General features: G+C 39.0%; 1 long non-coding RNA gene across 2 annotated transcripts in view; it reads right to left on the reverse strand.

Moving 5' to 3' along the window:
• The window catches only part of LOC143690093 (uncharacterized), a 119633-nt gene that overhangs the window by 93015 nt on the left and 12763 nt on the right, over positions 1-13855 (reverse strand). Inside the window, exon 3 of one of the 2 annotated variants that reach the window (XR_013178995.1) lies at positions 472-542. The exons of the other annotated variant lie outside the window; for it this stretch is intronic. This is a non-coding gene — a long non-coding RNA (uncharacterized LOC143690093). Of the gene's footprint in view, positions 1-471; positions 543-13855 lie in introns of those variants that run through there. 2 annotated transcript variants of the gene reach the window in all.

Raw genomic sequence — 13855 nt, forward strand, 5'->3', positions numbered from 1 at the left:
AAAGAGGGTATTAGTTGAGTATCTTCATCATTACTCTTAAAAAAATAGTTAAGAGTCTCACTACAGCTTCCTCATACATTGTTGCAAGAATATAAATTTACACAACCACTTTGGAAAACAGTTTGACAAATTCCTCAAGCATTAAACACTGAGATGACATCAGCAAGATAGAAAAGGAAGAATTTCCAAATGCATGCCTCCCCAAAGAAACACTGAAAATTGTTTTTTATCAGAAACTGTAAGAATCAACTATTTGAGAAATCTGGAAAACAGTCAACAGTATACAGCAACCAAGTGAATGCTGACTTAGAAAACAATAACCTAAACACAAGTTGTGAGTAGATATAGATGACTTCAAGTTCCTAAATCCAAAAGTACCACACAGACTCCCTTGCCAATAGTTGCACCCTTCTTCCTTATAAGGCAGACATGATTTTTTAGAATTCCCATAATTTCCTCATTTGAAGAGTTACCTTTAAAATTTTCATTATATCTTCAAATTTGCTATTCCTGGATAGTATTCAAATCAGAGCTAGTATTATCTGGAAGATGGAGCACATAAACCAAATCACAATCAGAAGGAAAAGTCTTACATGTGAAAAATTGTTACAAAATTTTGCTAATTAAAAGAAATATGGGAAATTGTGTTGATGTGCATTTCAATGACACTAGTCCAGAGAGGAAATATGACTTTACATTGAGCTGGATTTATTGAAATAAGGACATTTATCAGAAATTCTATATTCATTATGTACCTTGAGTAGGTGGGATAGGTTCTATTGGATTTATCAGGTGGTTAATAAACAGATGACACAAGGACAACCTATGACAATAAAATTTGAAATATCAAATATTCCTTAATATTGAGTGGTGAATTGAGAGATGGATGAGATAGGTACATTTGGATACTGGAACTATTCATCAACCTCCTAACCATGTCCCCTAAGAGGAATCAGAGTTGAAACAAGCACAAACATCCTTGGAATGTACTGTAGTGTTTTTCCTTCTTTTTTAAAAAATAAAAGGCATGAGAAGATAGCTGAATAGGGTATATGGAGGCCAGCCCTACTTGATGGAAAAATTAGAGGGACGGGAGAATGACTAAGATGGCGATTCAAGAGTGCAACTGACCTGGAGGAGTCTTCTGCACCACACTGAGCAGCCCTGGTTGCAGGGGCCAGGAACTGAGAAACAAAAAGCTGGAGCCTGGCGTGGAGGCCCAGAGCCCATGGGAGTACATGGATGGGAGCCAGGGACTAGGAGGTAAGCCAGGCCATGTTTCTTGAATGTGTTACACCAGTGGAGCCCCATGGCCCATGACTCACCCCACACCCTGAGCACCCAATCTCCTTCATCCACTCCCATTCCTTGTGTTCCAAACACCCCTGCCCCACCAGCCCCCAGCGTGCACACCTGCTGCACACCCCCAACCCAATTATAGCCCAACTCACCTCTCCTGCACCCCTCATGAATTCTACCTTCCCCTCCATGTTCCCCGCAGGCTTTTGCCAGCACATAAAGGCCACGGGCACTAACCTACATACCCAGGATACCCCTTCCTCAAGTGTTTCACAGATGCACCACCCTCCACCCCCGAGCTCTGCACATTACTTGATGGCACTCCTAGTCCCACACATGAGCACAGACCCCCCAATCATGTCCTTCAGTCCTGGTAACCTCAGTTTATGGCAGTTCTAGAACTGCACATGTGCATGGCCCTCAGTCACACTTCCCAGCTCTGAGAAAATGCTGACATGTGCAACCAGGTCACAACTGCTGCCAACAAATGGAAGCATAACACCGACCTGCTGCCATAGCTCTACACATGTGCACAAATAGCCCCATGCCTTAGAGTAGCCCACACCAGGGATATGCCCCCCAGATCTGGGCACCTGCAAAGCTGCATCTTCCCAGGCTGCTGGGTACCCATGCTTACAAGCATCAGAGTAACATCCCCGAATTGCACCTATACCTGCCCTGAAATGAATCACTGCTGAAAGAAATCAACTTCCAAAGTGAATGAATCAATATATTTACATGTGATGAGACCAACAGAAGATCACTAAGCATATTACAATGCAGACAGATATAGCCCTGCCTGATGACCAAATTAAAACACCAGAGGAGACACAGACATCGAAAGAACTTATCAAAGATGTTCATACAACTCTATGTAATAAAATTAGTGGGATGGTAAATGACATACGGAGATCAAGGAGACAGTAAAAAAGCATAAAGAGGAATTTAAATGAATAAACAGAAAAATAGTAGATATCACAGAGATTAAAGATTCTGTTGCCTGAATAAAAAACATAATAGAGGCACACAGCACCAGATTTGAAGAGACAAAAACAAAGAATAAGTGATATAGAGCAGGATAACTGACTTTGAAAACTCAAAACAGCAAATGGCAAAAAAGATGGAAAAATTTGAATTGGATCTCAAGGAAATGATAGACAAAACAAAGAGCACAAATACAAAAAATCACTGATATCCCAGAAGGAGAAGAGAAGAGTAAAAGTCTAGGAAGAGCAGTTGAGGATATAATGGTGGAAAACTTCCAAACCTTTATAAGGGACATAAATATACCAGTCAAACTCCAAACAGAATAAATCCAAATAGGCCTTCCCCAAAACACATACTAATCAGTCTGTCAAATGTTGAAGAGAAGCAGAAAATTCTGAAAGCAGCAAAGGAAAAACAGTCTACTACATATAAAGGAAACCACATAAGCCTGAGTTCAGTCTACTCAACTAGCACCATTGAGGTAAGGAGGCAGTGGTATGAGATATTTAAGATCCTGAAAGAGAAAGACTTCCATGCAAGAATTTTGCACCTAGCCAAATTGTCCTTCAAAACTGAGGGAGAGATTAAAATTTTCACAGACCAAAATGTCCTGAAAGAATTTGTTGTCAACAAAGGACCAACCCTACAAGAAATACTAAAAGGGGCAGGCCATGATGGCTCAGCAGGCAGAGTTCTTCCCTGCCATGCCAGAGACCTGGGTTCGATTCCCAATGCCTGCCCTAGCCAAAAAAAAAAATGCTAAAAGGAATTCTGGCAGCTATAAAATGAAAAACAGGAGAGGGAGGTCTGCCAGAAGATACAGAATTGAAGAGTACCAATAAGGGTAATTTAAAGGATAAAAAGAGAAAGAGGAAGAGAATATATATATCTGCAAATAAAATAAAAAAGATAAAATGGTGGATTCAAGTAATGCCTTTTCAGTAATAACTTTGACTGTTACTAGACTAAACTTATGAATTAAAAGATACAGATTGGCAGAATGGATTAAGAGACATAACCCAGCTATATGCTATTTACAAGAGGCTCATTTTAGACCCAAGGATATAAATAGATTGAAAGTGAAAGGATGAAAAAAGATTTTCCATGCAAGTTGTAAGCAAAAGAAAGTGGGAATAGCTATAATGATATTGAGCAAAATAGACTTTAAATGTAATGGCATCATAAGAGATAAAGAAGGACACTATATACTAATTAAAGGGTAAATTCTCCAAGAAGAAATAACAATCATAAATGTTTATGCTCCCAATCAAGGAGTTCCAAAGTACATAAGATAGACATTGGCAAAACTGAAGGGAGTGATAGATGTTTCAACAATAATAGCAGAAGAATTCAATACACCACTCTCCTATATAGATAGAACAATCAGACTGAAGATCAACAAGGAAATAGGGGCATTAAATAACTTAATAAATGAAATGGACATTTATAGGTCATTGCACCCCAAAACACAAGGATATGCATTCTTCTCTAGTGCTTATGGAATATTCTCCAGGATAGATCATATGCTGGTGCACACAGCAGGTCTCCATACATTTAAAGACATTGAAATTATTCAAAGCAAGTTCTCTGATCACAGTGGAATAAAGATGGATATCATTAACCACCAAAGAATGAGAACATGCCCAAATTGATGGGGATTAAATAGCAGACTCTTAAACAACCAGTAGGTCAAAGAAGAAATTACTAGGGAAATCAGTGGCTATCTGGAGACAAATGAAAATGATAACACAATTTAGCAGAACTTATGAGATGTGGCAAAGGCTGTGCTGAGAGGTAAATGTATTGCCCTAAATGCCTGTATTAAAAAACAAAACAGCAAAAATGGAGGACTTAACTGCTCACCTGGAGGAATGTGAGAAAAAGCAGCAAACTAACCACAAAGCAAACAGAAGAAGAGAAATAGCAAAGATTAAAGGAAAGGCAAATGAATGGGAGAACAAAAGAACAATAGAAAGAATCTATAAAACCAAAAATTGGTTCTTTGAGAAAGTCAATAAAATTGATGGGTCACTAGCAAGACTGACAAAAAAAAAAAAGAGAGAGGATGCAAATAAATAAAATCACAAATGAGAAAGGGTGAAAGGGTGCATTACCACAGACCCTGAAGAAATAAAAGAAATCATAAGAGGATACTATGAAAAACTGCATGCCAAAAAACTAGGCAACTTGGAAGAAATGGACAAATTCCTGGAAACACACAAACAAAGTACACTGACTCAGGGAGAAATGGAAGGTCTCAGCAAACCAATCACAGGTAAAGAAGTTCAATCAATCATTAAAAATCTTCCTGCAAAGTAAAGCCCAGAGCCAGATGGCTTCACAGGGGAATTTTATCAAACACTCCAAAAAGAACTAAGACCAATTCTGCTCAGAGTTTTCAAAAAAAGCATAAGGAAAAAGGAACTGTACCTAACTCATTTTATGAAGCTAATATCATTTTAATACCAAAATCGGGTAAAGATGCTCTAAGAAATGAAAACTGCAGGCCAATCCCCCTAATGAACATAGATGCAGACAAGTCTCAACAAAATATTAGCAAATTGAATCGAACAACACATTAAAATAATTATACACCATGATCAAATGGGATTTATTCCAGGAATGTAAGGAGAGTTCAACACAAGAAAATCAATTAATGTAATACAGCACATTAACAAATCAAAAAGGAAAAATCACATATCATCTTGATTGATGCTGAAAAAACATTCAGGAAAATTCAACATCTTTTTTCTAATAAAAACACTTCAATAGATAAGAATCAAGGGTAACTACCCCAATATGATAAAGGGAATATATGGAAAAGCAATAGCCAGCATCGTACTCAATGGAGAGACTGAAAGCTTTCCCCCTAAGATGAGGAAAAAGACAAGGATGCCCATTGTCACCACTGTTATTCAACATTGTGCTAGAAGTTTTTGCTAGAGCAATTAGGCAGGAAAAGAAATAAAAGGCATCCAAATTGGAAAGGAAGAAGTGAAACTCTCATTATTCATGATAACATAATACTATACTTGGAAGATCCTGAAAAATCTACAGCAAAGTTATTTGAGCTAATAAACAAATTCATCAAGTTGGTGGGATGTAAAATTAATATGCAAAAATCAGTAATGCTTCTATACACAAGCAATGACCTAACTGAGGAGTCATTTAAGGAAAAATTCCATTCAAAATAGCAACTGAAAGAATCAGGTACTTAGGGAGTGAACTTAACTAGGGATATAAAGGACTTGTACACAGAAAACTACATAAAACTACATTTCTTTTGCTAGAAGAAATCAAAGGAGATCTAAATAGGTGGAAAGACCTTCCCTGCTCACAGATAGGAAGGCTAAATATAGCTAAGATGTCAGTTCTCCCTAAATTGATCTAAATATTCTAATATGTGTGATAGCACAGTACCTATCAAAACTTCAACAACCTACTTAGAAGACTTGGAAAAGCTAATTATCAAATTCATCTGGAAGGGAAAGAGACACTGATAGCTAAAGGCATCCTAAAAAAGAAGAACCAAGTGGGAGAACTAACAGTCCCTGACTTTAAAACCTATTGTAAAGCCACGGTGGTCAAAATAGCATGGTACTGGTACAAAGATAGAAACATTGACCAATGGAATTGAATTGAGAGTGCAGAAATAGACCAACAAATCTATGGTCAACTGATTTTTGACAAGGCCCCCAAATCCTCTGAACTGGGACAAAATAGTTTTTTCAATAATTGGGCATGGAAGAACTGGATATCAATAGCCCAAATAATGAAAGAGGACCCTTAACTTACACCCTACACAAAAATTAACTCAAGTGGATCAAACACCTAAGTATAAGAATGAGCACCATAAAGCTTCTAGAAGAAAATGTAGGGAAACATCTCCAAAACATAGTAATAGGAGGTAGCTTCCTAAACTTTACACCCAAAGCACAAGCAATTCTATTTGGTCTGTGCAGAAAACTGATGGGTCTTGGAGGATGACAGTGTATTATCATAAGCTCAACCAGATGGTAACTCCAATTGAAGCTGCTGTTCCAGATGTGGTATCATTGTTTGAGCAAATCAATACATCCCCTGGTACCTGGTATGCAGCTATTGATCTGGCAAATGCTTTCTTCTCAATAGCTATTAGTAAGGACCACGAGAAACAGTTTGCTTTCAGCTGACAAAGTCAGCAATATACTTTCACTGTCCTACCTCAGGGGTATATCAACTCTCCAGCCCTATGTCATAATCTTGTCCACAGAGACCTTGATCATTTCTGCCTCCCACAAGACACCACACTGGTCCATTATATTGATGATAACATGTTGATTGGACCTAGTGAGCAAGAAGTAGCAACTACTCTAGATTTACTGGTAAGGCATTAGCATGTCAAAGGATGGGAGATAAATCCAACAAAATGCAGGGGCCTTCCACCTCAGTGAAATTTCTGGCTGTCCAGTGGTGTGGGGCATGTCGAGATATCCCTTCTAAGTTGAAGGATAATTTGCTGCATCTGGTCCCTTCTAGGACCAAAAAAGAGGCACAATGCTTAGTTGGGCTTTTTGGATTTTGCGGACAACATATTCCTTATTTGGGTGTGCTACACTGGCCCATTTATCAAGTGACCAGAAAAGCTGGTAATTTTGAGTGGGGACCTGAACAACAGGAGGCTCCGCAAAAGGTCCAGGCTGCTGTACAAGCTGCTCTGACACTTGGGCCTTATGATGTAACAGATCCAATGGTGCTGGAAGTGTCAGTGGCAAATAGAGATGCTGTCTGGAGCCACTGGCAGGCCCCTATAGGAGAATCACAATGCAGATCCTTAGGATTTTGGAGCAAAGCCTTACCATCTGCTGCAGATAAATACTCTCCTTTTGAGAAACAACAGCTTTTGGCCCACTACGGGGCCTAAGTAGAGACTGAACACTTAACCATGGGCCACCAATTTACCATGAGACCTGAGTTGCCTATCATGAGCTGGGTGTTGTCTGACCCACCAGGCCATAAAGTTGAGCATGCGCAGTAGCACTCTATTGTAAAATGGAAATGATATATAAGAGATAGAGCCAGAGCAGGTCCTGAAGGCACAAGTAAGTTACATGAAGAAGTGGCCCAAATGCCCATGGTCTCCACTCCTGCCACATTACCATCTCTTTCCCAGACCAGAGTCATGGCTTCTTGGGGAGTTCCTTACAGTGGCTTGACTGAGGAAGAGAAAACTCAGGCCTGGTTTAACAGATGGTTCAGCATGATATGCAGGTACCACCCGAAACTGGACAGCTGTAGCACTACAACCCCTTTCTGGGGTGTCCTTGAAGGACAGTGGTGAGGGGAAATCCGCCCAGTGGGCAGAACTTCGAGCAGTGCATCTGGTTGTTCATTTTGCTTGGAAGGAAAACTGGCCAGAGGTGAGTTTGTATACTGACTCATGGGCTGTTGCTAATGGTTTGGCTGGATGGCCAGGGACTTGGAAAGACCATAATTGGAAAATTGGTGACAAAGAGGTCTGGGGAAGAAGTATGTGGATAGACCTTTCTGAGTGGGCTAAAAACATGAAGATATTTGTGTCCCATGTGAATGCACACCAGGGGGTGACTTCAGCAGAGGAAGATTTTAATAATCAAGTGGATAAGATGACCCATTCTGTGGATACCAGTCAGCCTCTTTCCCCAGCAACTCCTGTCATTGCCCAATGGGATCAGGAGCAAAGTGTTCATGGTGGTAGGGATGGAGGTTATGCATGGGCTCAGTAACATGGACTTCCACTCACCAAGGCTGACTTGGCTATAGCCACTGATGAGTGCCCAATCTGCCAGCAGCAGAGATCCACACTCAGCCCCCGATATGACACCATTTCCCCAGGTGACCAGCTGCTACATGGTGGCAGATTGATTACATTGGACCCCTCCCTTCATGGAAGGGGCAGCAATTCATTCTAATTGGAATAGACACATAGTCTGGATATGGGTTTGCTTTCCTTGCATACAATGCTTCTGCCAAAACTACCATCCATGGGCTTACAGAATGCCTTATCCATTTTCATGGCATTCCACATAGCATTGCTTCTGATCAAGGAACACACTTCACAGGAAATGAAGTGTGGGAATGGTCACATGCTCATGGAATTCTCTGGTCTTAACATGTTCCCCATCATCCAGAAGCAGCTGGATTGATAGCACGGCAGAATAGCCTTATGAAAACTCAATTATGGTGCCAATTAGGTGGCAATACCTTGAAAGGCTGGGGTAATGTTCTCCAGGAAGGTGTATATGCTCTGAATTAGCGTCCACTGTATGGTGCTGTTTCTCCTATAACCAAGATCCATGGGCCAGGAACCAAGGTGTGGAAATGGGAGTGTTACTACTCACTATTACCCCTAGTGATCCACTGGTAAAATTTTTCCTTCCTGTCCCTGTGGCCCTGAGCTCTGTTGGCCTACAGGTTTTGTTTCCAAAATGGGGAGTGCTTCCTCCAGGAGAAACAACAATAATTCCACTGAACTGGAAGTTAAGACTGCCACCTGGTTACTTGGTGCTACTCATGCCACTGGATCAACAAGCCAAGAAGGGGATTACATTATTGTCTGGGGTGATTGAACCTGACTATCAGGAAGAAGTAGGTCTGCAACTATGTAATGAAGGAAAAGAAGAGTTTTCTTGGAATATAGATCCCCTATGGTGTCTTTTAGTAGTACCATGCCCAGTAATTAAAATCAATGGAAAACCACAACAACCCAATCCAGATAGGACTACCAATGGCTCTAAAACTTCAGGAATGAAGGTTTGAGTCACCCCACCAGGCAAAGAACCACGGCCATTTGAAGCACTTGCTGAGGGTAAAGGGAACATGGAATGGGTCGTGGAAGAAAGTAGTGATAAATATATGAACTTTGACCACGTGACCAGTTACAGAAATCAGGACTGTAATGCTGTTTTGTTCATGTTATACTATTTAAGTTGTAAGATATCAGGTTTAAGAATGAATGTTGCCCAAGGATTTGCGCCCTATTCTGGAGAGATCTAATGTGTTTCCAGCTATACGCAGGACAGTTGAGTATTTTTAAGTAAAAGAAAAAATGAGTGTTTTATTGTTTTTATTTGGAAATTGGGTACAGTTTAAGGTGATCTATATATAACTGCCAAGTTTATGAGGGGTGAACTGTCATGGTCAGGTTCATGTGTCAACTTGGCCAAGTTGTGGTACGTGTTTGTCTGGTTGGGCAAGTGCTGACCTGTCTGTTGCAATGAGGATATTTCATAGAATTATATCATGATCACATCAGCTGTGTCCACAGCTGATTCCATTTGTAATCACCAAAGGGAAATGTCTTCTGCAATAAGTAATGCTTAATCTAATCATGGGAAGCCTTTTCAGGAGGAGTCAGAAGAGACAGGCATTATTCCTGCGTTGGCTGGCAAGCCTCTCCTGTGGAGTTCATTAAGACCCTCCATCGAAGTCCTCAGCTTCACAGCCTCCCCTGCAGATTTTGGACTCTGCATTCTTGTGGTCATGTGAGACACTTTTATACATTTTATATTTGTGAATGTTCTCTGTTGATTCTGTTTCTCTAGAAAACCCTAACTAATACACCCTTGCACTTTTTTTTTTGTAGATTAATTGTTGTTATTTCAATTTGAATTCCATTGCCTGATTCTTTAAAAATCTCTGTCATAACAGATTCCAGTTCTAATCATTGCTGGGTTTATGTGTACTGGTATATCTCAATTTTAGTACACATCATTACTTCCTGTTGAAAGAATTTTAAATGATTTAAGACAATTGGCACAGAGAATTTTTCTTTTATTATGTTCTAGGCAGAACATGTCTTTCCTTCTGGTAGACCTTTAGAGTGGACATTTGCATTAATCTAGCCAGGTGTTAGACTATGCTTGAAGATCGTTGTTTCTATGGTTACCCTCATTATCAAGCATTTCAGATTTCTTTAGTGATCCAGGTTTTTTATTTTGTGGGCTAATTAGCCAGAGGATTTTTGTAAATATAGGACCCCTCTTGTCTTGGGTCTTCCTTTTGTCTTTGCCCCAAATCTTTGTGCTGGTCCCAGAGAGAATCTGTCTTTTGGAGCTCTGCAGACTGTACACTACTGTTATGCTTATTTCATACTTATAGCATAGTATTGCGGTGGTGGGGAGAAGGGGTGTGGGAGATGGGGAGAAAGCAGAAGGAGAAGGTGTTTTGTGATTTTCCAAGGAAGCTGGTCTTAGGCAGATAATATGAACTTCAGTCTCTGGTTTATGGCCTTCACTAGTGCTCCCCTCCCTACTCGGGGGTAAAGTTTTTCACCTTTTACCTCTCTCACAACTGCAGGGATTTCCACCAGGAATTTTAGTCTAAAATTTTCTTGTTCTTCTCCCTTAGATCTGAGACTTTGTTGCCTAACAGAGATTTGGAAGATAGGTCAAGGCATAGGTTCATAGAGAGGTGCCATTCCATTCCAACAGCAGCTGCCCTCTACTACATTTTTGTGGTCCTTCCCTAAAGATTTAGTTTATTCCTTAGAAATAATCAGGGAAAGTTTCTGAACAGAGAGAGAGATGCTTTCTCAGGATTCTCTTTGATCGTATCTGTGGGGAAGCTGGTGGGCTTCCTGGAGGACAAGGTGGAAGGAGCCCAAATTCCCCTCTCTGGTCCCCTAGTGGTTTCCCACTTTCCCAATAGCCAACATTCAGGATTTAGCAATTCATTAAAATGTCTGTCTGAGTTCTGAATCTCTTTAGAGTCTTATATAGTGTTAAGGGTGGTTTCTGTCACAGAAAAGTAACAATTTGGTTCCTGTTTCTCCCTACTGGCACCTGTCTCCCTACAGATTTAGAAGTTAGTGGTTTGCACTCCAACCTTAATTCTAGCATGCTTTTAGGAAAAGCCATTAATTTGTAATTTGTTCAGCTTTTGATCTTGTTATAACTATGGGAGTGATGTGCCTGCCACCTCTCTATTCTATGAGTACAAATGGAATCCCTTGATTTTTGGGGATTTTTCTTAGCCATTTCAGTAAATATCCAAAGGCTACCTAATTTAAAATGTTTCAATTTAAGTGTGGTGTACATTCCATAGTATTTCCCATTTCTAGGGATAATTTTTTCTCTGTTTACTCCAGGGCAAATTTTCATACTTTTTTATTCTAGTGAAATTTCTGTGTCTGAACAGTTCAATGAAACTTCTTCCCAAAAAAAAGCAAAGAAGGAATGAAAATGTGTATTCTGCATATAATCTTCATTACAATAATATATACAGAATTAAATTGGTAGATTGTTTATTAAATTTCACTATGTAATTGACCCCATTTTGTAATTATTTGATATATCAGATCACAAACTCTCTTGTAATTACACATATATAAATATGTATATATGCATATAAGATTTATACACATTTGACCAAATTCATTGCAATGTATCCTTAAAATGGGTACATTTTATTCTCTGTAATTTGTGTGTCTTTTCAATCAATTATAATGTTTAAAATGAGGCCATATCCTCAAGTGCCTGGATATAACAAATAGACTATGAACTAGATATGGCTTATTTTCTTTTACAATTCTTACAGTGTTTGTTTGCATGTAAGTTCAGCACTATGTTTTCATATTGTGAAACGCTAACTTATAGTGTTTAACAAACATTTGTTCAATGTATGAACCCATTATTTAATTCTATGCTGTTGGAAAATTACATGACTTTCCCTGGGTAAAATCTGCAGTAGTAGAGGTTCACCTCTGCAGAATGTAGATTTAGGAATGGTTTATTGCTGTTTTCATTAAGATTAAGCTGGGCTTGATGATTCCAAGCAATACTACATATGATGCTGCCTACTGATTTTACAGTCATTTTGTTTGATACAGTTGTTTACATTTTATTGTGTCAAAGATTTATATTTTCATAAGTGTCAGTGAATGAATTAATTTCAAATGGTAAAGGATTCTGTGATTTGAAGTGTATTATAATTTAGAAAAAAATTAAATAACTTAGGTTGTAATGCACTAGCAAAAATTATAATTCATTTTTGGGTATCAGATATACTACCTTAGTTCTTATTGTCAAAGCAAAATAACATATCTAAACTTCATAGGTTTAATTTAGAAAACTGAAATAAGTCTTCCAATATTGTTTCTGCTTCTCTTTAAATTATTCTATAGTGAATAATTACTAATATCTTCTCCCTTGTAAAATAAGCACTGCCTTAATTCCATTACTTTCATTTCCATTATGAACAAGGCCTTTGCAATCTAATACATGCAAGAGATCTAGATTTAAGTATTTAAAATGTCCATGGTGTCAAGAAGAATGTAAGGAAATCACATCTTATAACTTTACATATGCAGCTTGATTTTATATTCCCACTTTCAGTAGGGGGGAATTGTATGCAGAAATATTATTTCAAGAACCTTTAAGGAAGGATGATAATTTACACATAGTACATTATTTCTTCATCTGAAAGCCCATAGTAAAGTTGCTGTAATAGGTAGAAAGTGTGTATAAATTGATGAAGAGAATAGAAATTGGTATCTTTTGGAGGATGGAAAGATGGAGAAGTAGAAACTGATATAGCTAGGTAGATGGAGCTGGAGACTTTTGGATTTAATAAGGAACATGCCTAAGATTGTCCTCTGAAGCCTCTATCTCTGTAATTATAAAATACTCGTGGATAGTGGGATTCAATGAAAACTCTCACCATCATGAAAAGTGTAAAGAATCCATCAACATGGATTTCTAAATGGTCCCCACTAATAAAATGCAAATGAATTTGTTTTTAGAAAATAATTATTAAGAAGGAAGAAGAAGAAAAAGAAAATATTTATCATCAGCACCAATCCTATGAAGGAATTACCTCAAGAAAATTAGCACACCTGAAAATGGTAGAAAGAGGCTTTGACTCTTCCCCATTCTCTGAACACAGATTCAGACATTAGTGTTTTGTATTATTTTCCTTTGTTTTAAAGTAAATGCTGAAATAGGGATGCCCTAATACTGTGTCAAAACTTAGGGACACACAAATCAATAAGTCAAGGCCTTGATCTTGAGGCTTACTCTTGTGAAGCTTAAGTAGGTAGCAGAGAAGCTTAGCCTACCTATAGGCATGCTAAGGGTTCCTTTTTGAGGACCTCTTTTGTTGCTCAGATGTGGCCTCACTCTCCTCAAGCCCATCTCTGCAAGGGAAATCATTGCCCTCCCCACTATGTGGAAGACGACATCCAGGGGTGAAAGTCCCTTTGGCAGGTTGGGAGATGACTCCCAGGGATGAGTCTGGCCTTGGCACTGTAGGATCAGCAATTCCATTCTGACCAAAAGGTAAAGAAGTGTAACTAATAAAGTATCAGTGGTAGAATGAGTTCAGATAGAGTCAAGAGGTTGCTCTCGAGGTTGCTCTTACCCAAGCTTCAGTTAGACATCGCTACCTATCATAAAATGAAAGGACCTCCAGCCAATCCTAAAGAACACCTAGGGCAATATGTAAGATTCACAAGGGTTCCATGCACTACAGTAACTTTCCAGAAACCTACAACCTCCAGATGGGTCCCTGGACCAGATAAGTCCTGAAACCTAGAGGGCCCAGGCTCTTAAGA

This window comes from Tamandua tetradactyla, chromosome 7 (genome assembly GCF_023851605.1).
Source record: "Tamandua tetradactyla isolate mTamTet1 chromosome 7, mTamTet1.pri, whole genome shotgun sequence".
NCBI lineage: Eukaryota > Metazoa > Chordata > Mammalia > Pilosa > Myrmecophagidae > Tamandua > Tamandua tetradactyla.